Genomic DNA, 24,391 nt, shown 5'->3' with positions numbered 1-24,391 from the left:
TCTGGTTTAATTTCTCTTTGTCTTGATGAGAGTACTGACATAACTCGATCAGCTCGTTTAGCAATTTTTATTTGTTATTCTGTTGGGAATAACGAATCATCAAAGAAGAATTGTAAGTTTAACATCATTAGCAACAACAACAAAAGGAATAGATATTTGCAACAGTTGTAAATGCACTTGCTGAAAGAGATATAGATCCCTCCAAAATTGTATCCGTAACTACTGATGGTGCTCGCAGTATGACTGGAGAGGAAAATCGGTTCGTCAATTTATTTACCAAATATATTGGACATTCAGTTCTGGGTTTTCATTGTATTATACATCAGCAGGTTTTATGCGCAAAGGCTAGTTTCAAGCCACCGGAAGATATTATGAGCATTGTAACAAAATTGGTCAATTTTATATCGGCACGCGCTTTAAATAAACGAAAATTTATAGAATTATTAAGTGAGGTAAACTCGGTGTACAATGGTTTACTTATGTACAACAACGTCCGATGGTTAAGTCGGGGGAAAGTTCTTCAAAGATTTGTTGAGTGTTTAGATGAAGTCAGACTTTTTTTACATAATGAGAAAATCATTGAAAAATACAATCAATTAATGAACGTCGAATGGCTTTCGAAATTAATGTTTTTTACTGATTTGTGTTTACATTTAAATGAAAAATGTTAAACTGCAAAGTGTTAACAAGACAATTATTGCCATGTTTGATTTAATCAAAGCATTCGAAGCTAAATTACCAATTTTTAATCGTGACGTCATTTCCAATACCCTCCGATATTTTCCAAATACAAAAAAAGTCTTTGCAGATCTAGAATCCCATGAAAAAACAGATCAAGTTAAACTGACAAAAGAGTTTTCTGCAGTTATTCAGTTGATAATCAACGAATTTTATTCAAGATTTACGCAGTTCAAGCAATTTGCAGAGACATCAAAATTTATTTTGCATCCGGACACAACATCAACAGATAAACTCAATTTGGAGATTTTCGAGTGGCTGAATTTGGAAGATATAGAAATGCAACTAATCGATTTTCAATCTAGTTCTATATGGAAACAAAAGTTCGTCGATTTGAAAAATGACTTGCTTGAAAATAATGGAAAATGATCGATTATTGGGGGCAATTAAAAAAGAATGCAGAAGAGGAATTATTGAGAACTTGGAATGCCATTCCTGAAACCTTTTGTTGTTTAAAAAAACTATCAATGGCTATATTATCTATTTTCTCTTCTTTCATATATTATCAATTTTCTAAGTGCTACAAGATGGATTTTTATTATTTTTTATACATATGCTTTTGAGTCATTATTTTTTTAAATGAATTTTATAAAAGGCAATTTAAGAAATAGAATGACTGATGAATCTGGTTCCGCGTGTGTATTACTAAAAGTGACAAAATATGAATCTGATATACAGCATTTGGCATCTAATGTACAACAGCAAAAATCTCATTAATAAATTGATATATTGATAAATTAATAAAATGATAATAGGTTAATATTGATTTGTATACGACAATGTGTATGTCAAATTATGTTCATTATTATGAAATTCTATATTAATTTTTAAACTTGTCTCAATAAAATCCTGCAATTAATTTTGTATTAATCAATGTTAATTAATTAATTAGTGTTGTATTAATTAGTTGCTGATGTGCCGAGTACATCAGCAACTTGATTTGTAAATTTTTGGCACGCGCCGGCACATCAGCAACTCGATTTGTAAACTTTTGGTACGCGGGCATAAAAAGGTTCGCCACCACTGCACTATGACTCACAAGAGCGAACAAACTCTAATCTCACCTCAGCTTTAACCTCGTCACTTGCAACAATGCTACATGAATTCAGCAAAGCAAACACCTCACCATCCTCCAGAAAAAGATTCTACCTAGAAACCCAATCCATATTAACTGCTCTCTATAATGTTCAAAAAATTTAAACCAAATTCTCTCATGATAACAGCATGGAATGCCAATGGCTTAACAAACAAAATTCTCGAGCTGCAAGAATTTGCAAAAAGATACAATCCAGACATAATCTTGATCAGTGAATCCCATCTCAGACCATCAAACAATCCAAAACTAAGAGGTTATATTTTATACAGGACAGACAGACTTAACTCTAGTGGAGGTGGAACAGCTATCTTTATCAAAAATTATTTAAGCCACAACTCGCTGACCAACCCCCAAACTCTAAACCTTGAGGTGACGGGTGTGGAGGTGCACACAAATAACGCTGGCAAACTCAAAATCTACGCAGCGTACAATCCTCCCAGTACTCCACTATTGACAGCAGATTTAGACTCCATCCTCGGCTCCACAGATTCCATAATCATAGCTGGAGACAACTCTAAACATACGGCTTGGTTCAGTTCGTCAATCAACACCAAAGGCCGTACCTTATACAACTACACATTACTCAACTCATCAATAGTAGCTGGACCCACTGAGCCCACCCACTACAGCCCATCAGGAAGTTCTGATGTATTAGACATAGTTATCCTCAGAAACATCAAATATCAATACCAGCTGGAGACAGTAGAAGAGCTTAACTCAGATCATAATCCCATCCTACTCAGATTAGGACTTCAAGACCAACTCTCTCCCCATCATTCTTTCATACCATGGGACAAGCTCTCTAAGGTTCTTCCAATCCACATCGGTCCTCCCCCTGTCATTCGTAAAAAAGAAGAAATAGATCAAGCTGTAAACAACTTAACTAGGCAAATCAACATAGCAATAGCATCAGTCACTCAAACCACTGTCTTCCACGCTTCTAAGATCCCAGAAGAGATAATGGACCTGATTAGAGCCAAAACCAAGGCCAGAAAGCGATATCACAACACCAGAGCCCCGCAGGACAAAGCAACCTTAAACACTTTGAACAGACAGGTTCGAGAAGCCCTCCAGGTCCACAGAAACTCCAAATGGGAAACCAAACAAAGAAATCAACCCAGAAGATAACTCCATGTGGAAGTTTGTAAAATCTCTTCGTACCAAAAGACAACCACTTCCCCCTTTAAAGACCAATCTTGGAGTTGCACACACAGATGAAGAAAAAGCAGAAGCCCTAATTGACAATCTGGAAAATCAATGCAGCCCATCTCATGCAAACTTAAATATCAATCTTATTTACAAAGTCCATCGTAAAGTTAGAAATGCGTTAAGTCAGCTTAAGGATGATTCAGAAACCATCACCCCCACATCTCCAACAGAAATAATAAATATCATTTCTCATCTGAAGAATAAAAAGGCCCCCGGCCCTGACGGCATTACCAATAGAATAATAAAGCTACTCCCACGGAAAGCCATAATTCATCTAGTTAATATTACCAATTCCATCTTAAGATTCCAATACTTTCCCTCTGATTGGAAAGTCGCGGACATTATACCTCTGAAAACACCTGGTAATAACCCACAACTTCCCCAAAGCTACAGGCCCATCAGTCTTCTTTCCTGTCTTGGCAAAGTAACAGAAAAGGTCATCCTATCAAGACTACAATCAGCAGTGGACCAACAGAAAATAATCCCAAATGAACAATTTGGGTTTCGCAAAGCTCACAACACGGTGCAACAAATTCACCGACTAACAGAACATATCACTCATGGCTTTAACTGGCACCTTCATACTGCTGCTGTATTTTTGGATGTTGCCAAGGCCTTTGATAAGGTCTGGCATCAAGGCCTTATCTTCAAACTAATTGAGAACAATATCCCAATTAAACTAGTGAAACTCATATATTCATATATCAATGAAAGATACATGCAAGTAAAACTCAACGGAATTGTTTCTTCAAGGCGCAAAATCCTGGCGGGAGTACCTCAAGGTTCTCTTCTGGCCCCAATACTTTTCACAACTTACATGGCAGATGTTCCTCTCAACCCAAAAACTACTACAGCTCTTTATGCCGACGACACCGCTATTCTAGCCAGATCGCTCAGCCCTCACCTAGCAATCACTAGACTCCAAGGAAGTATCAATGAGCTAGCAAACTGGTTCACCAACTGGAGAATTCAAGTAAACCCCCTCAAAAGCTCAGCCATGATGTTTTCAAAAAGAAAGATCTGCAACAAAGAAGACATCCTGCTCTCTGGTCAAAAGATCCCATGGCATTCAGAGACCAAATATCTTGGGGTATTGATGGATAAGAAACTCCTTTTCAACAAACACATCAATCTCGTTTGTTCCAAATCTTCTAAAGTCATAGCTCAGCTCTACCCATTGATCAACCGCAAGAGCAAATTGAACCTACATAATAAATTGCTTCTTTACCAGATGGTAATACGTCCAGTCATTACCTACGCCTCACCAGCATGGAGTCACACTTCAAGATCAAACATTTCAAAATTACAGAGAATCCAAAACAAATGCCTTAGGATGATCCTGGATGCACCGTGGTTCACCAGAAATTCACAAATTCACCGAGAAACCGGCACTCCATACATCTCCTCTCTTCTTCGTGATCTTACAGAAAAATTCTTCATGAAGTCAAGTTCACATTCAAACCCACTAATCGTGCAAGCTGTCAATTACAATGAGACTGATTACTACAAACACAAAAGACCGAAGGCTATTCTTCTCTCAACTGATCATAGCTAACACTACTGCCCTCAGAGGGCGAGCTTAATTGCTCACAAATCTCCCATTCCCAAATAACTCTCATTACAGATAAAGGGGAATATGAAAAGCACTTGTGCTTCACCCATCCTGTCAGTAACGTCAATCGTCAATGGCACTATGACGTCCATATGCTTGAGCGCGTATCAATATGGCACTGTGTTTACCACAGTGCCATATTGATACGCGCATTCTATTCATTCATTCTATTTCTTAAATTGCCTTTTATAAAATTCATTTAAAAAAATAATCACTCAAAAGCATATGTATAAAAAATAATAAAAATCCATCTTGTAGCACTTAGAAAATTGAAAATTGAAAACACAATGCTGCTAGTGTCCTTCGCCCTCCTAAGTGCTACAAGATAGATTTTTATTATTTTTTATACAAAATAAGATAATTGTATAGGATTGTTGATGATAAAATTAAATATTACAAGCAAATATAAATAAATTAATAAATATATTTATGTAGCGAGAAAAATTGGGGGTGCTTCAGTTCTGCAGCGCCTATGAATGATTCGTCCCTGGATTCGAGTAAAGAGCCAATGACATTGGCTCTTTACTCGAAAAAAAAGGAGCACTCCTAAACGAAAGTAGATTATATTAACCAATACAATAATGATTTATATACAATTAGTACATTATTGTTATCTTTTTAGTTCTCTACAGAGGTTCAGCATACAGCGCTGAATGTGTTCGTTTAATTATTATTATTATTATTATACTTTTGTCATAGAGATTATTGACATTCAGGCTACTTATATTTACATGGTTAATGGACTGCAATTTCTGATTTGTTCGAAGAGCTCAGCATTATTGATGGTGAATTGTGAATTCGAATGATATGTTTTTAGAGATTTATGCTTATTCATTAGTAATATCAGTTAATTACTTGCTGCCATAAACAGGCACTTTATTTTCATACTAGTTTATCCAGGTAAGTCAATTGAATTCACAAGGGAGATACGCTAGGCCTACTGTCGCTAGTATCGCCATTGTTGTATTTTATATCGCGACATCTTATTGCTGGTAGACACCTTAGTGTGTCTACGGGATTTGCTAGTGGACCCTCAAAAGTCCACAGGGTTATCTTTACCTGCTCGGAACACCTGAGCAATCTCTACTCTTTCTCCATCCGTGACTTAACACATTTCCAAATATTGTCATGGCAAAACTTCTGAATGAGGCCATATTCGAGGAAGTTTACTTTGAATTCCTCAGACTGGGAAAGCTGCTGAGTGATAATTGGCCAGGAAAAGTCAAGCTCTTTGACACATTCCCCCCCCCCACACACACACACAGCAGTCACAGAGGATAATATGGTTGACATGAGTGATGAGCCCATAACTCAGACGCAATCAGATTTAGCACACTCCCCAAGTATGGAAGATGCTACATCCGAAGACAGCAGTTATCATACCTTGGTAACTGATACTGAGTTCCAGTTGGTGAAAAAGAAAAGGAAAATCTCCACCAATGTGGAAGAACCCAAAACAACAGGGATAGAAGCACTCAATGGTCCTAAATAAAAGATACCACCAGTCATATTAAGGGATAAAGAAAAATGGATCCCTATCTCATCAGCCCTAAGAGAAGAAAACATCTCATTCTCATGGGCTAAAATCACAGATGAGGGAGTTAAAATACAGCCCTCTACTGTCTCGGATTGCAGACAGATGACCAGATTTATGGACAAAGCTAGCATCCCATACCACATCTTCACTTTACCTAGCGAAAAGAACCTGAAAGTTGTTCTACGTGGGATAGCTGAAGGTATCACTCCTGAAGATGTGTCCACTGATCTCTCCAGACAGGGCCTGTCCCCAGTTAAAGTGAGTAGAATGCTCAGATCAGATAAAAGACCAACCTTTGGTGCTGGTGGAAATAAACAACACACAAAAGCAGATCTATGAACTGATTGTAGTATGCAGTCTCAAAATTTCATCTGAGACTCTAAGGAAAAGAACATCTGCAGGTCAGTGTCATAGATGCCAAAGATTTGGACATGCCCAAAAAATATGTAAGGCAGCCTACAGGTGCTCGAAGTGCGGCGAGGGACACCAGACCATATCTTGCACCAAACCATGCACAACTCCAGCATGCTGTGTAAACTGCAGAGGATCTCACCCCGCCAACTACAAGGGAAGCCTTTCCAATCCAAAAAACCGAGGACCGACAAAATTCAATCTTGCTCTGCCACGTAACGTTTTAAGCAACCAAACAAATCGTCTTCCAGTCCGAAACACCTTGCCTTCTACCTCACAAGAAGGAACAACCATGACCAAAACATATGCTGAAGCTGCAAGAAGTAAGCCTCTTACATCTCTCGAGCTAGAAAGCTCCAACATAACATCCGTTTTAACAGCCTCACTTGCCACTATGCTGCAAGAATTCAGCAAGACATGCCCCTCAACATCTTCGAGAAAGAGATTCCTGCAAAGCACTCAAAACATTATAACAGCCATATGTCAGGAACAATAAATTCAAACCAAAAGCTCTTAAGATAATAGCATGGAATGCAAATGGATTGATGAACAAGATTTTGGAACTACAAGAATTTTCAACTCGTCTCAGTGCTGATATCATCTTAATTGGTGAAACACACCTAAGACCAGCTAATAACCCAAAAATCCGTGGATACATTATGTACAGAAACGACAGAATTGGCACAATAGGTGGAGGCACAGCCATATATATAAAGAGTTATTTGAATCATAACACAATAGACAAGCCCAAAACAGTAAACCTGGAGGTGACCGGTGTGGAGATACATACCTTCAATGCCGGGAGTCTTAAGATCTATGCTGCATATAACCCTCCAAGCATTCCTCTGCTGACAACAGATCTGGACTCCATACTTGGGCCAAATGACTCCATAATAATAGCAGGAGATTTCAACTCAAAACACACTTCTTGGTACAGCTCATCTACTAACACCAAAGGCCACACACTTTTCAACTATGCAATGCTCAACTCTGTTGTAGTGGCCGGCCCTAATGAGCCCACCCATTTCAGCCCTTCGGATGGCTCGGATGTGCTGGACATTGTCATCTTTAAAAATTTAAGATACCAATTCAAATTGGAATCAGTCAACGAATTATCTTCTGACCACAGTCCCATAGTGCTTAATCTCAGTTCATCAGATCAATTCTCCCCTCTGCACAGATTCATACCATGGGACAAATTAGCCAAGGTTCTTCCCGATCATATTGGTCCGGTACCCAAGATCAGTAAAAAGGAAGAGATTGACACAGCAATAAATAACTTAACCATACAAATTCAGAAAGCAATTGAATCAGTCAGACAATCCACTGTCTTCCACCCAACTAACCGTATCCCTGAAGAAATCATGGACCTGATCAGAGCAAAAAATAAAGCCAGGAAGAGATACCACAATACCAGAGCCAAACAAGATAATAAAGTATTGAACAATCTAAACAGGCAGGTCCGAGAAGCTCTTCAAAAACACAGAAACTATCAGTGGGAAACCAAATTGGCTAACATCAATACTGAAGATCATTCTGTATGGAAATTCTTAAGAGCAATCCGCACCAAAAAGCAACCCATACCCCCTATCCAAACCAAGAAAGAGACAGTTCACAAAGATGAAGAGAAATCCGAAGCACTTGTAGATAACCTAGAATCTCAGTGCAACCCATCGTATACTAATTTAAATATCAACCTTATGTACAAGATTCATCGTCATGTTAGGTGAACCTTAACACAGAACACTGTCAACTCAGAAGAAATCACTCCTACAAATCCAACAGAAATGATAAATATCATTTCCCATCTAAACAATAAAAAAGCTCCAGGACCGGACGGCATAACTAACAGAATAGTAAAACTACTCCCAAGAAAGGCCATAGTCCATCTCGTCAACATTACAAATGCCATCTTTAGATTCCAGCTTTTCCCTACTACATGGAAAACAGCCACAATCATAGCACTGAAGAAGCCAGGAAAAAATGTTCACCTTCCTGAAAGCTACAGACCCATAAGCCTATTATCCAGCCTCGGAAAGGTAACAGAGAAAGTGATCCTCTCAAGATTCCAAGCAGAAACAGATAAGTTAGGAATTTTGCCTAACGAACAGTTCGGCTTCCGTAGGGCCCATAGTACAGCCCAACAAGCGTACCGGGTGGTAGAAATCATTACTAAAGGTTTCAACTGGAAACTCAATACAGCTGCCATCTTCATCGACGCAGAGAAGGCGTTTGATAAAGTATGGCATCAAGGTCTTCTCTACAAACTGATAAAATTTAATTTTCCAGTCAGGCTAATAAAGGTAATACATTCTTACCTGAAAGACAGATACATGCAGGTCAGGGTAGGCGAAACAGTTTCGACCAGACGCAGGATCTCGGCAGGCGTACCTCAAGGATCTCTTTTGGCACCTCTACTGTTTTCAATCTATGTAGCAGATATCCCTCTGAACCCAAGAACAACATTCACTGCATTATATGCAGATGATACTACACTGATGGCAAGATCACTGAGCCCAAAACTGGCAACTAAAAGACTACAAAATAGCATACACACTTTAGAAAAGTGGATGGCAGACTGGAGGATCCAAGTTAACCCCCAGAAAAGCTCAGCCATACCGTTTTCTAGAAAGAAAATCCATACCATGGAGGATATTTATTTATTGGGAGTAAAGTTTCCATGGCAGACTGAAGTTAAATATCTTGGAGTGATTCTTGATAGTAAACTCCTATTCAACAAACATATTAGTTACATTACCTCAAAGACATCCAACGTCTTAGCACAGCTCTACCCTATGATCAACAGACAAAGTAAACTGGACATGCAAACGAAATTAACAATTTACAAGATGGTAATTCGACCGGTTATCACTTACGCATCCCCAGCTTGGAGCCACACCGTAAATTCAAACATTCTAAAACTTCAGAGATTACAGAATAAGTGCCTGAGGATGATTCTGGATGTCCCCTGGTTCATAAGAAACACAGAGATCCATAGAGAAGTTAATATCCCTTATATCTCTTCCTTTCTCATAAATCTAGCTGAGAAGTTCTTTACCAAGACAAGTAACCATCCAAACCCGTTAATCAAGGAAGTCTCGGAATATAATGAAGAAGAAATCAACAAATATAAAAGACCAAAATCTATTTTAAGTTCAGCTGAACGCAACTAACCTCACTGCCCTCAATGGGCGAGCATATAGCTCACAAACAAAGTTCCAAAATTCTTCCATTACAAGACAAAGGGGAATATGAAAAGCAATTTTGCTTCACCCATCTAGCCAGAAATGTTAATGTAATGTTAATGTAAATAATAATGAGCGCCTCCGTAGCGCAATTGGAAGAACGACGGTACATTGCGCCCTTCGATTGGAATAGGCCTAAGTTCGATTCTCGTCGCGACGGGAGGAATCTTTATCTGGTCGATTTCAATCGATGGTGAGTTAGCCGATCTCATACGGAGGTAGCAGGGTTTTTTCTCCCGGAAACTCGGGTTTTTCATCCCGCATACATACAAATCGGCCCTTCAGAACACACGCAATTTACAGACAAAAATTAGTAGTTGTGGTGGTGTTGGAGGTGGGCGGTAGATGGCGTTGATTCGTAGTAGAGGTAAGGTGTAGAGACAGTTGAAGATGTCCTCCCGCGATGAGTCTTCGGACTCCTTGGAGGTATCAGGAATAATAATAATAATAATAATAATAATAATGTAAATGAAGCATATATATGTAACATATGTAACATACGATACACTGCACAAACGGCAGTGTATCGTATGACGTAACGTACAAGCGCAAACGAATATCGGCGTTAGATCGCAATTATCGTTACACGAAACAAATGAAAAAATATATTTCTTTTCATATTTTCAACAGTGACAATCGTCATAATTCAGTCTTGTATCTATAATAAATAAATAATTATATGTTAATTTAACAAAATAAAATAAAATTTACAAAAAATAGTTCACCACGCGCACGCACCAATAATAAACGTTTCATATCTCACAGAAATAACGCGCGGAAGCATACTAAAGATACACTGCCGTTTGAGCAGTTACAGTTGGGAATGACGTAACGTGCAATGACAAGCGCAAACGAATATCGGCGTTAGATCGCAGTGCATTTGTTTGTAATCTAAAGAGTTAATGGAACAATTCCAATTATTAACTATTCAATCAATGTCAAAACATAAGCTTTAACCTTTAGCATGTTGTACTGCATTTATATAATGTTGTAAGCATTGTTATTATTTATAAACAAACAAAATTTAATTTTTTCATTTTTTCCTTGGGAGTGCTGCAGTGTCGCAGTGATTGTACGGGCCGCAACTTATCAACAGTGAAATAATTAATGGATACTTCAGGGAAAAAATAGTGGATGTTTTACAAACAAAGAAACCAAAGAAAAAATCCGTTACTAATCCTTAATTAACAACTTGTACTTCAAACCCCGATCATTAACTTGCAATACTTTATAATTTTCATCAAATTCTCTTACAGCAAATAAATGTTATATTACCTGAAGGGTCTTTATCAAGATCAGAAAACTGTTTTCTAAAGACCAATAAACTGAGATTACGAGAGAAACCAAAAATTATTCACCTTACAGAAAAGCCAATACCAGTAAACAAGCAAACGCCTCGGACGTGCGGCCTTGAAAGCTAACTTAACCATTTAAAGTCAGAGAAGCCAATGCTGTATACACAAAAATAAACACATCACACAAAAGTCAATATCAGAAGCTCGCACCTACAAACAAAACAATCTGTCCTGCAGTCCTAGAAAGCTAACTCGAGTCAATGAAGCGAATGAATGACCACTCCAGAAACAAAAACGTACACAAAAAGGAAACGAAACACATCGCCAGTCAATACGAGAAACGTGCACACCTACAAAAAACAAACACTTGTGGCCTATGGTCATCGAAAGTTAATGTGGCCATATAAAGTCAGGGAAGCCAATATGCTTAAGGCAGCAAATGAAACACATCACATTTTCCCACTACACGTACCAAATCCCTGTAACCTCTGGTCTCAGAGTATTACACATTGAATGCTAGGATCATTATGCATCGTCAGTGAGTTAAAATACCATTTCATGATGTTTTAGTTAAAATTTCAATTTTAGAACAAGTCGTGACGCTTTATTTATGATAACATTTAACTGAATAGTAATAAAAAAATATTATTACCATAATCCGATTTGATAATGATTATTTTAGTTAAAATTAAACGTGTTTTTATCTCATATTTCTTTTTTCCACTAGCTTTTTAGCATAAATAAAAAAGAAAGAAAGAAATTCGTGATTTTCTCCTAATTTTGACCTGCACTGTGATTGTTAACATGAATCTTTTTTTTTTTTTTTAAGTACTGTATTAATGGTCAGGTTGGCTTTTGAGCATCCCGCAGGACATTATTTCTTAGGACCAACGTTTCTCGTATTGGTTGTTTCATGTTTTTGAGTGTTCTTTATTTTCTTTATTTTTTTGGGGGGGGGGGTTGACGATTTGTTCTTTTCTCGTTGTGTTAGGTTGGCTGTTCTCGAGAAATGCGAATACGTTTGGCAGCGTGTTTACATTTCCTTGTACTGGTATCTGTGCGGTTATATATATATATATATATTATTTTAAATTAGTGTGGATGTTTGGGTTTTTCCATGGCGTTGTCTCTGTTGGTTTTATTTTGTTTTAGTCTTGAATTTTTTTTGGGGGGGGGATTAGGAGTTTCATTTATATCAAGCTAGTTATCTATTATTAGTATTATGTTTTTGTATGTCTATTATTTTATGTTATGTTTTTATGTCTCTAGTTTTCCAATGTTTTTAACTGGGTCAGTGTCTATTTTCCACTAATACTTATATTAACAGAAATATTTCTGCTCTTAGGAACTTTAATTTTTTTTTTCTTTTTGAAGAAATGTTTCCACATCAAAAGGAATGCCTGTTACGCATGAATATATTCAAGTTGAAAAAATCAGTATAACAGAAGAATTACAGAATTTATAGAAACTACTTTATTTTCATGTTTCTTACTGGAATTAGTATAATGTAAAAAATGGCAATATAGTTCATAAATTTAGATAATCGGCTATAAGAAATTTCTTCGCTATAAGAAAAATCAACAAAACTGTGCGAGTATTAGAAGTAACTGAATTATTGATCATAGTTTAAAAACAAGAATAAGGAATCATGGAATAATGTATAGCATTAAAAATTTTTTTGTGATTTTAATAATAATAATAATAATACCTAAATAATTCGCTAACGCCTTTAATTCTCCAAAGCGCGAGGCAATCTTAATAAGGTATATTACAAGTATACTATAAAAATAGAACTGTTTTGACAAGTAAAATCTCGATTTCGTTTTGTGCTGATGCTTGTTGGCAATTGTTCTATAGAAATGTATGAAGTTTAATATGAAGAAATTTAATTGCTTACGTAGGTGAAGTCACTTTCTGAAAGTTATATCAGAAAGGAAGAATAACAACGGTTGTATTTTGCTGCGTAAGAGGAACTATAGGAAGTTTAATAGTGACAAATAAGACAGAACTATTATAGTTATCGTGTTATGTTACGGACTTTTCTTGTCGCTTTAAATAGTTTCAGGTTATTCTGAAGCAGAGGAATTAGAAGTCTAACGATTAAAAATGGACGAAATCAAACCACTGTTTCTTCTTTTTATGTCAATTTATAATTCACTTTTAAGTGTTGATAATTTCTTTTTATCTGTATTTTAAACAGTCATCTGTTTTCTAATATTCAGACCATTGTAGTTTCTGGTAAAATCCATACTTTGATGATTTTTTACTTGTGTTGCTTTTTTCCTATATTCTTCTGATACTAGGAATGTTTTTCTTTTATTAGTGAAATGCCCGTTGCCATTCTTCCTTTGTTGTATTTCTCTTTCCAAACTTCCCTTTATCTATTTCAGCAATTTTATTTCTTCCTTCTAATTCTGATTTTTTATATACCTAATTGATTATTAACAGCCTTTTCTGCAGAATGTAGACCAGTCTGCTTATATATGCGGACAATGGACAAATAAAATTAATAAAGATAAATTAATAAGATAAATATATTAATTATATAATTAATACATTATATATTAATTATATATAAATTATATAATTAATATATTATATATTAATTATATATAAATTAATAAATAAAATTAATTCATAGGCTCTTTGTGACATACGTATGGGGTTCGCAACACACCTACCCCATTTACACCTGAAAATATTGATAACCAGAGTTATACCTGCAGTAAAAGCACGTTATAAGTCGTTACACGGATACGCAACTGAGTTTCTTCAAAAATGCCTTCTGACAATGTTACTAGCTTTCTTGCGGCGATTAAGCAAAGACCACTTAGAATGTTCAAGCAAATCGAGGAATATCTGGTGCGAAAATTAAGAATATTCGTAATGCTGTCAGAATGCAGAAATGGAAGGTGAACAAATAGATTGTTTTGACTGGAACGAATGACCTGAGAAGTAAGAAGTATTGTATGAAGGAGGATGTGAAAGAGTTATTGGAAGAAGCAAAAAAAGAAGAAAAGAGAGAGAGAGAGAGGAGTTTCCTGGAATAATATATAGGAATAATTTCACTGAGGGTATGGAAGTACAAAGACAGGAAAACTAAAGAACTTAGGGCTGATGCAGACGAGAGTGTGTGTAAAAACACCCATGAAACAAATGAGTGTGAAAATTGATAAGTGCAGAATCTAATCTCTCAATCAAAAATATTAAATAAAATAATCAATTCGATAAGTTAAGGAAGTTGATTCCTGCTGAGATGCTGCAGTTTCGTTATACTAATGCCAGATGTATCAGGAACAAGAGGGAGGAGTTTTTTTTTGCAATGGTTAGTGCAACCTCGTCAAATGTTACAGACATTAGTCAGACATGCAGATGATGTAGTTAGAGGGATAGAATGTGATAGATTTAGTATTTTCAGGAAGGATAGACAAAACAGGAGATACGGATTCTACTGATGATAGCAGATGAATTGCAGGCAACAAGAGTAGGAGACACTCATGCAGATGGCAGTTCTTCTGAGTCAATCTGGTGTTAGATTGAAACTGATAGTTGCCGCTATAGGCCAGATGGTGCCAAGGATAATCTGGAAGATTATGTATCAGTAGATTAGTATAATGAATACAAGTCGAGTAATTATTATGGGGGGCTTCAACTTGCTGAGAGATATTTACTTGAAGCAAACTGGGATGGAGGACATTCTGGGCACGAGAGTGTTGGATCGTGTTCTAGGATCAGAAAACCTGTCTATAACTACACTGCATCCAATATGGGAGAGGGAGCATGTGGTCTGGACTTGGGAGTTAGCGAATCATGTGGAGATTCCAGTGAACACGTTCATTGACACTCACGCGACATCGCGTGTTGCGAGCTCTCACCGAGCGACCGATCACGCGTTATCGCGTGGTCATCGCTAACTAAATAAAAAAATTTTAAAAAAATTGGTCACCGCACGAAATTCCAATTTTCAGCTTGGCAATGAACGTTCATTGCCAAGCTGAAAATTGGTGATTTTGTGTGGTTTATCAAAAAGTAGTATCTTTTTGATAAAGTAGTATCTATATGAGTAGTATCAAAAAGCATGAGATGCAAAGTGAATATTGTGGAAGATATATAAGACGAAAGGTGATCTGCTAAGTCATGAACAGTACAAGGATTAGGCAAGAAAGGTGACTGGCATGGTAAGGAAGTGGAAATCAGATTATGAGCAGAAATTAACCGAGCATTCGAGAGGAAATCCAAAGAGTTTTTCGTTATGTGGCAAGCAGGAGGAAGAATGACTATGGAAGGATAACTTTGATGAGTACAGATGGTAGAAAGGTAACAGAGGCAAATGAAATTGTTGAGCAATTGAGTGACCAATTTGCAAGGGTACATCACCCAAGTGATGATACTGTTATGAGAGCGGTGTCAAGGACTGATGTGAGAAGAGGTTGATGAATTGGAGCTATTTATTAAAATACAGAATCTGAATGCAATGCCTCTGTCTAGGCCATTTAATTTAAGGTCTTAGCTCTGTTAGTTCCAAGGGATTGGAAAGAGGGCAAAAATAAGTCCCTTGTATAACGAAGGATTTTAAGACTGCAGTAGAAAAGTATAGACCAATCAATATCTCAGGACTAATAGTAAAAGTACTCTAAAATTTATTATTATTATTAAAACCTACATGGAGGTGTTCTCACTGTTATACACACAGTTCATCATACCGCGCCTTAAATATGTTCACGGTCTTCGCGCTCACCACACTCTCAGGCAACGCATTTCAATCACTCACCAATATCCATGCAAAACACCTGCTTTTAATCCCCTTGCTCACACTCTCTTTATACAGCTTCCATGGACGACCTCTTTTTCTCTTCCTGTATTTATCCATTCTACGCAAAACCTCCCCGACATTAATCTGATAATAACCTCTTAACAGCTTATATGTCTCGGATCATATCCTCTATCCACCAATTTCTGCAAATTGATATTTGTCAATCTGTTTTCATTCTCAACATTCCAGAGACCAGAAACCATCTTAGTCATTCGTCTCTGAATTTCCAATACATCTTCATCTTTTTGAAAACCAGGAGACCAAATCTGCGCACAGTAATTCATATGTAGCTTGATCAAAGCCTTAGACAAGGGAACCATGACATCCATACTTCTACAAGTCATTGCTCTCCGCATCATCGCCATTATCCGCTGCATTGTCCTCACAATTTTAGTACCATGTCCCAAAACATTTAGGTCCTTGTCCACAGTCACTCCTAGATCTGTCATCTCCTCTACTTCTTCCAAAATATTTCCACCGATTGTGTATTCTACATCCCATCTCTGCTTCTCAGATTGCAAAACCTTACATTTCGCAATATTGAATTGACATCCTCACTTATTTACCCATTCAGCCAGTGTATTCAAGTCTTCCTACAAAGCCACAGTATCTGCTCTACTCCTGATAGCTCTCCTTTGCATCATCTGCAAACAACTTCATATCACCATTCAGATCTCTCCAAATATCATTTACATACAAATTAAACAGCAATGGACCCAAAACTTACCCTTGGAGTACACTACTAGTAACTTTCCTCTTCTGGGATATGCTTGGATATCCATAGACAACTCGCTGATGACTGTCAGACAGTCAATCTCCAATCCAATTAACTATTCTGCTGTCCAATCCTATCCGTTCCAACTTAATCAAAGGACTTTGCAAAATCTAAATATACCACTGTATATGCAACACCCTTGTTCAATGCAATTATCACTTTATTATAAAAAGTAAGCAGGTTGCTAAAGCACGAGCTTCCTTTAGTAAATTCATGCTGGCCGCCAAAGAGTATTTTTCTGTTGTCAAACCAATTCTAACTAACTTCTCTAACACCTTAACCACAACTCCAGACACATAGACTGGTTTATAATTCAAAGCCCTACCCTTATCACCTCCCTTGTGAATTATAACAATTTTACCCTCTTCCACTCCTTTGGAACTTAGTCCAGTGAAAGACTCATATTAAAATAATATGTAAAAGCTGTTGTAAAATGATATGTAAAAGCTCTCTGGAACATTCCCCTCAAAACACGTGGTGAAATAGTCTCAAGCCTTATTTACATCAAGTCTCTTCACTTCCTCATATACCTCCAGTTCACTTACTAACAGTTCCTCCTCTTTTCCCACTGCATTCAAGTTTTGCACGATGTCAATTCATAAGAATGAAATACCTTTATAAATTGCTCATTAAATACCTCAACTATATCCTTTGCAGCGGTTATTATTATTTCTTCATTTTCACCAATCAGTGCCATCCTCCCATAATCATCCTTATTCTATTTGCCACATGACGAAAAATTTCCTAAGATTTTTTTAGCTGCATTAGCTAACTGCTGCTCATATTTCACTTTTGCTACCCGCATCAAGAGTCACCTTCCTCGCCTACTCTTCGTAATTTTCATGCAACTGATTGTTATAATCTCTGATCTTGTGCTTCTTTTAGATTGCATAATTTACCTCTTGATTCATCCATTGACCTTTGGTATATATTCTGATATTATCCCCACCAAATATTTCTTCAATAGGGGCCCAAACAGCATTGATATGTTTTCCACCCAGTTCTTCTTCCAAATTATTTCACAAGCTGATTCCTGAGCTTTTCATAATTACCAGCTTTATAATTCCACATATCTTAACAGTAGTTAAAAATATCCTTACCATGTTCCATAAATATCTGCTTCTTGAAAGTATTGATCAGACTTAACAAGTTAATCACTTCAATAGCTGAATAGGAAGAACATTTTAATGGTGTGTGTGTGTGTGTGTGTGTGTGTGTGTGTGTGTGTGTGTGTGTGTGTGTGTGTGTGTGTGTGTGTGTGTGTGTGTGTGTGTGTGTGTGTGTGTGTGTGTGTGTGTGAGAGAGAGAGAGAGAGAGAGAGAGAGAGAGAGAGAGAGAGAGAGAGAGAGAGAGAGTTCCTAAAAAGAATAATCAAAATCAGTTAACGAGACAATTTTTGGAATACTAAGTGAACTTTAAGAAATCAATATGTGTAATCAAGGAACGTTGCGTTAAACGATTAAGAATTTATATTAATAATCACAGTAAAACAGCGTAAGACTGTATAGCTGTACAGTGCAAGTGGTATTTGCACTCATGGTGCTTGGCTGCCAGAAGAGAGGCCTAGGTTCGATTCTAGTCTCCGACTAGAGGAATATTGTCTAAGCCTTTCTTCGAATGGGTCCCGAGAAAAAACCCGCATGCACATGTAAAAGGATTTTTTTATCCTGGAAACGCGGATGTTTCGTCCTGTAAACTCAAGAAAATCCTCCGTAGAACCCACATTATCTCAGACAATAAGTATGTAATGTTAGGATTAGGAACAGCGAGATGGCGGCACTTATTAGTCGTCTCTTCATTGGATGCCTTTCATAATTAGTGATATTCTTGGGCCAGCTATCTCCAAAAGCTACTAATAGTTGAGCTAGGTAATCTAAATGACCATATGCCGTGATAATGATAGTCCCTGAAAAGTCATTTAACAGGATCCTGCATGGGAACCTTATTACAGAAGTTGAAACAAATAGTGATGCTGAAGCTAGTGACATGGATAAGACGATGGCTGACGACAGACATTGAAGAACAGTATCTGAGTGGAACGAATGAGAGGGCTGGTGACTTTTTGGTAATTACTGGCTGCTGAATAGTGATGTACCGCTGATTTCAGCTGTTGCCATTTGATTTGTGCATCGGTGACATGATTTGAGGAAGAATGTCAAATTGTTTCTGATAATACTAAATGGGGGACGACAATAGATAACAAAGATGATAGAGAAACCGTACAGGGAGTTTGAATACAATGATAGAGTGAGCACAGAATAATGTGGTTTCATCAAGGAATCAAGCCAAAGCGATTGCAAGGCGAGCACTGCAGTCACGTGATTGCACTACAGAAATAGATGGGGCTAGGGATTATGAGGTGATGGTGATCAGAAAGTTAAAGCCCTGGACAAATATTGCAAAAGTGGGAAAAATAGCTCAAAGGATCACTTGGATGTTAAGAAACGCATACTGGCACTAATGATAAGGCACTTATTATTGTTATTACTACACAAGAAATGGCAAACCACTATAGCTAACTTACCAGTCATTTCTGAAATTCTTGAAAAAATAACACACACACACTATACTATAAAACTACTTACAGAAATACATCAATATTATCTCACAATACTGATATAGCTTTAAAAAAACAAAAATACCAACGTGTTATTGGAAGATATCTGAATCTATAAACAGAGATATCTGAATGACATCTGAAATATCTGAATGCTATAAACAAAGCTCTGAATAAAAATAAGTACTTCCACTTCTTGCCTTAAGCAAAGTTTTTGACACATATTAACATGATATACTGCTGACTGACCTATATTCCATCAGAATAAGAGGAACACTACATATCTGATTCAGGAACTGTCTTTCAAACAGAACAAAAGAAACAAAAATAGACACAAATCATAGCCAAGTGAAAAGTCCAACAACTATAATCATCACCAGCTCTGTTCAGCAAGTTGCGGATTATTGGCCACACAAAATCTAATATATCAATACGCAGATGACGCTGCGCTATTATCAGTCCACACAGACGTCAACATTGCTTTCTCCAAAGTACAAACAAGACCTAAACTAAATAATAACCTATCTCAGCCAAAATTTAACTATAATGAGCCGCACCAAATCGCAGATGTTAACTATACAAAACCCAAGGATTCGTGCTACACAGGCAACGCATACCGCTGCTAGAGTAGCAGCTTCCACTGCCCCAAAATTACACCCTTAATACTTTGGACTTTACATAGATTGCCACCTTAAATGGATAAAACGTATAGAATGCATGCATAGGTAAACTCCGTATCATTGCAGCAAAACTCTTCAAATTCAAAATATACGTAAAAAAAAACTCATATTGCAGTACGAAAACCTCGCTTAACGCGAATTCAATATACGCAATAATCAGTTAGCGCGATTGTGAAATGGTACTACTTCCCGCTTTAAGCGAGTCATTAATCAGTTAACGCGGTTTTTTTACGTTATGCAAAATTTTTCTTTAGCGAAATTTTTTGTCGTCAATCTGCAACGAGCAAATACTGGAAGTCATTAAGAGACATGAAAGTGGCGCTAGTAAAATAATGATTGTGCTAGGCTTGGCATACAGCGAGTCTACAGATCAGACTAAATTCATAAGAGCAAAGAATACAAAGAACAAAGAAAAGTTGCCACTGCTTCTTTAAGCATGCAGATCGCCCGAAATAGAAGCCATTTAATGATCGAGATGAAGCGTCTTCTATCACTCTGGATTGAGGATTCTAACCAAAAATAGAATACCTCATAATAAAAGGAATATTCAGGCAAAAGCTCTCAATATTTTTACCTCGTTGAAACAGACCAAATTTCAAGAGGAATGTGAAAGCTTTACTGTGAGTTTAAGATGGTTTGACCGTTTTGAAAATCGAACTGGACTGCATAACGTAAGAGTAAATGGAGAATCTGCTAGTGCTGATAAGCATGAATTATCCTTTGCAATTCTTGAAGAATTGCAAAGGATAATTCAGGAAGGCAGCGGCGTAGCTATGGGGATGCGGAGGGGGCAGTCCGCCCCGGGCGGCACTTTTTTTTGGAGGTTATCACGTGAGCCACAATTTTATTTTTCGACGATTCTTTTTTTTATGTTAACTTAGTAATTTTTATTACTTAATTAATAATTATTTGTTAACAACTATACTTTCAAATAAAATAAATAAAATATAAATATAACAAACTGTTACATTTCCCTATCATACTATAATTCAAATTCTTAAAAATAAAACAATAAAGCGCATGGCACGGCGGTTGAGAACTATTCAGGACGACTTTATAGAAATTTTGGGAGAAAAAGTAAGAAGTAAAGTTATCGAGTAAGTAAAAGAAGCAAAGTATTTTTCTGATACTCGACAGCACCTCTGATATTTCTCAAATGGATCAAACTAGCCTATTTTAACGCTACCTTATGATCGATGGGTCCGCGCGGTTAGCCTAGTGGCTATGCGATTCGCAACCATATGCCTGGGGAAGGAGTGTCTTGGGTTCCATTCCCGCCGACGACGTGAGGAGCATAAGGATCTTCCTCGGCCATAGCCAAGTTACCCGTCTTGGGCGTGGACAGCAGGGTTTTTCATCTTGAAAGCAGGCAAACCGGCCCCGTGAACACACAGGCTACAGTCATAGGATATAGTACGGCAAGGAAGGCAACGGGAAACCACCTTGCTCATAATCATTTCTCTAGATGGTGGCATATATAGCTACCTCCAAACAGCCGTAAGGCTATCAATGATCGATGGAAATAAAGTGATGGTTGTGGAATCATTTGTTGATTTCATTGAAACAAAAGGTAAAACTGCCGAGAATATTTCAACTATGATTATGCAAAAATTAGAAAACGATGGAATTGATATTCAGAATTGAAGCGGACAAGCATATGATAATACTGCTGTGATGGCTGGTCAACATACGGCGTTCAGAGATGCATCAAGGAAATGAATGGAAAAGCAGAATTTGTCACATGTATAAATCACTCGCTGAGTTTGGCGGGTGTACATGCAGCTTCTGTTACTGTGAATTCTGTTACCTTTTTTTGGAACTGTGGAGCGTTTGTTCAGATGCTGTGAGTGTTGTAAAAAAAATTACTCCAAATCTTAAGTGCTGTAGAACATTTAACTAGTGAAGAAGAAAATAGTTACCAGGTCAGATGCTGGTGTATTGCTTGTTGCGTTACAATCGTTTTCATTCCTGTGCTTTCTTGGCCGGTGGGAATTCGTCCTTCTAGAAATTAATGACACATAAGTCTATATCCAAACCAAAGGATTGAATATACAGCAATGTGACATAAACCTCGAGGCTTTAAAAGCAATCTTAACTGAAAATAGGGATGAATTAGTTAACAATTCAGTAGCTTAAGCCAAAGAAATTTTTGATGATCTGGGGATAGTCATGGATCATCGGTGTAGAAAGAAGAAACTGATGTCAGGTGAAGAATCACGAGATGCTGAATTGTCATACGAAACTGAGTTGAGGAGAGAATTTTTTTTTTTTTTTTCACTGGACAGAGTGATTCAAGAAGTCACCATGTCCTTGCTGAAAAATATGTCTTCCTTACTCCATGGAATCTTTTGAATGATAAATACGAATGTCAACTAAATCATGATCACGATGACATTAATAAGGAAGAGTTCCTTTGAGAGAAAAAGATTTCAGTTTTATTGTTTTCTGCTACGCAAGACGAAACAGAGATGTGGAAGGACGGTCCTCTTGAACTTTTGCAGTTTATTCTAAAATACAGTCTCGAGAACTCATTTCCAAATATTGTAATACTACTGCGAATTTTCCTCACAATTGCTGTAAGTGTTGCTATTTGGGAGAGGAATTTTTCTAAATTAAAATTGATGAATTATTTAAAATCTACAATGAATACCTTGCGTTTTAGAAATCTTGCCATAACCATCTATAGAAGCAAATGAGTGATGAAATAGACTTCGACAATCATCGATTTTGCTAACAGAAAAGCAAGAATGTTCGAATTAAAGTTTAAAAATAAACATAGTGTTTTAATTTATTTCCCTATACGTTATTTTGACTTTTTGTAGTATTTTTGTGTGCATTGAGAGGGGCGGCTAACTCAGGGACCGCCCCAGGCGACAAAAGATCTAGCTACGCTGCTGCAGGAAGGTGGTTATGACGATTGGCAAATAATCAACGTCGACAAAATTGGTCTCTTTTGGAAGCGTATACCAACAAATCTTTCCTAGCTAAAACTGAAGCATCTCAAACAGAATACAAAATATCTAAAGATCGTCGTACGCTTTTATTAGGAGACAATGCAGAAGACGACTTTGAACTCAAGCTTGTGTTAGTTTATCATGCGCGAAATCCAAGATCTAACATTATTGAAGAAATTTTAGCACAATTGGAAAACAAATAGGATTTAATGAACTGGATAATGAAGATGTGAGAAACTTGCTCGATTCCCATTCAGAACAGTTAACGAGATCCAAGATCTTGCGCTAGTTTTCAATCACATTTTGTTTGATGCTGATCCTGATATGGAACAAAGCTTCGAAGTCCGCCGAAATCTTGATAAAGCGATCCAGCTATCGCAAATTGCATGACAAGATAAAAAAATTCGAGCACGATTCAAACATCTTTTACTTAACATTGTTTGCAAAAAAAAAGTAGCTCAATCAAATGATTAGACATTAAATAAAAATTTAATCAATTGATTTTTATTACCTTTGAAGATTTTTATCCTCTAATATAGCTTATACTGTAATTTTATTTTCAAATTTACGCTAACTGACGGATGAATTATAAATTATTATTCCTTTGTTTACTGCATTCGCTTAACGCGATTTCGCTTAGCGCACATTAATTGATGGATTAATTAATCGCGTTAAACGAGCTTTACCTTTTTGCGAATCTTTACTGTTTTTACTGTTATACCGTATCTAAGCATTGATATGCTTAGATACGGTATAACAGTCTACGCAAACGCTGCAAACAGCTCTCCAACCAAATTAGAAAAAATTTATATAAAAATTGTTTCAACAGTACTTGGGAGACCTAAGCCAATTCCTTATAGCGATATGCAAAATTGGGCATTAAAAATCTGAAAGACGAGAGAGGCTTATATCGTCTCCGTAACGCAAGTGGAAGAACAGTGGAACATGCACTCTTTCTTTGGAAAAAACCTGCGTTCGATTTCCGTCATCACAAAAGAATCTTTAGATGGGTCTTTTCAATTAAGGAGAGTTAGCCGATCTCATAGGTAGTTAGCAGTTTATATATATATATATATATAAGAAACTCTACTTTTCCATCCCACATGCGCAAAAATTGGCCATGACACCACGCAATTTACAGACAAAATACTCTTTTTGGTGGTGATGGGCAGTATATGGCATTGATGGCAGCAGTGCCGTTGTGCTTTGGAGAATTAAGTAGGAGAAACGTGAGATGTGTGTGTGTGTGTGTGTGTGTAGCAGAGTAGAGTGCCCTACCATGATGAGTGCTTAGAGGTGTGACATAATAAAAAAAAATAAAATAATTTTTAATTGATTTCTGAAATATTTACACATATACAATAATCGTCTTGAGTGACATTCCAACTTATAATTTTACAAAATTCAGCATTAAGTGCGGCATATGTAGCTCATTTTCTACATTGGATTTGAATTAACAAATTTAATAA

At 36.9% G+C, this 24,391-nt stretch overlaps 1 protein-coding gene across 1 annotated transcript in view; it reads right to left on the bottom strand.

Annotated features, from left to right (window-relative positions):
- LOC150109767 (bestrophin homolog 17-like) overlaps window positions 1-24,391 on the bottom strand; it is a 226,406-nt gene that overhangs the window by 109,993 nt on the left and 92,022 nt on the right. The gene's annotated exons all lie outside the window — the stretch shown is intronic.

The sequence above is a fragment of the Typopeltis vanoorti genome, chromosome 1 (genome assembly GCF_054136105.1).
Source record: "Typopeltis vanoorti isolate ZY-2024b chromosome 1, IOZ_Tvanoo_1.0, whole genome shotgun sequence".
NCBI classification, from domain to species: domain Eukaryota; kingdom Metazoa; phylum Arthropoda; class Arachnida; order Uropygi; family Thelyphonidae; genus Typopeltis; species Typopeltis vanoorti.
Note: the sequence above shows the minus strand (reverse complement) of the source record. Positions and strands in the feature narration are given on the sequence as shown.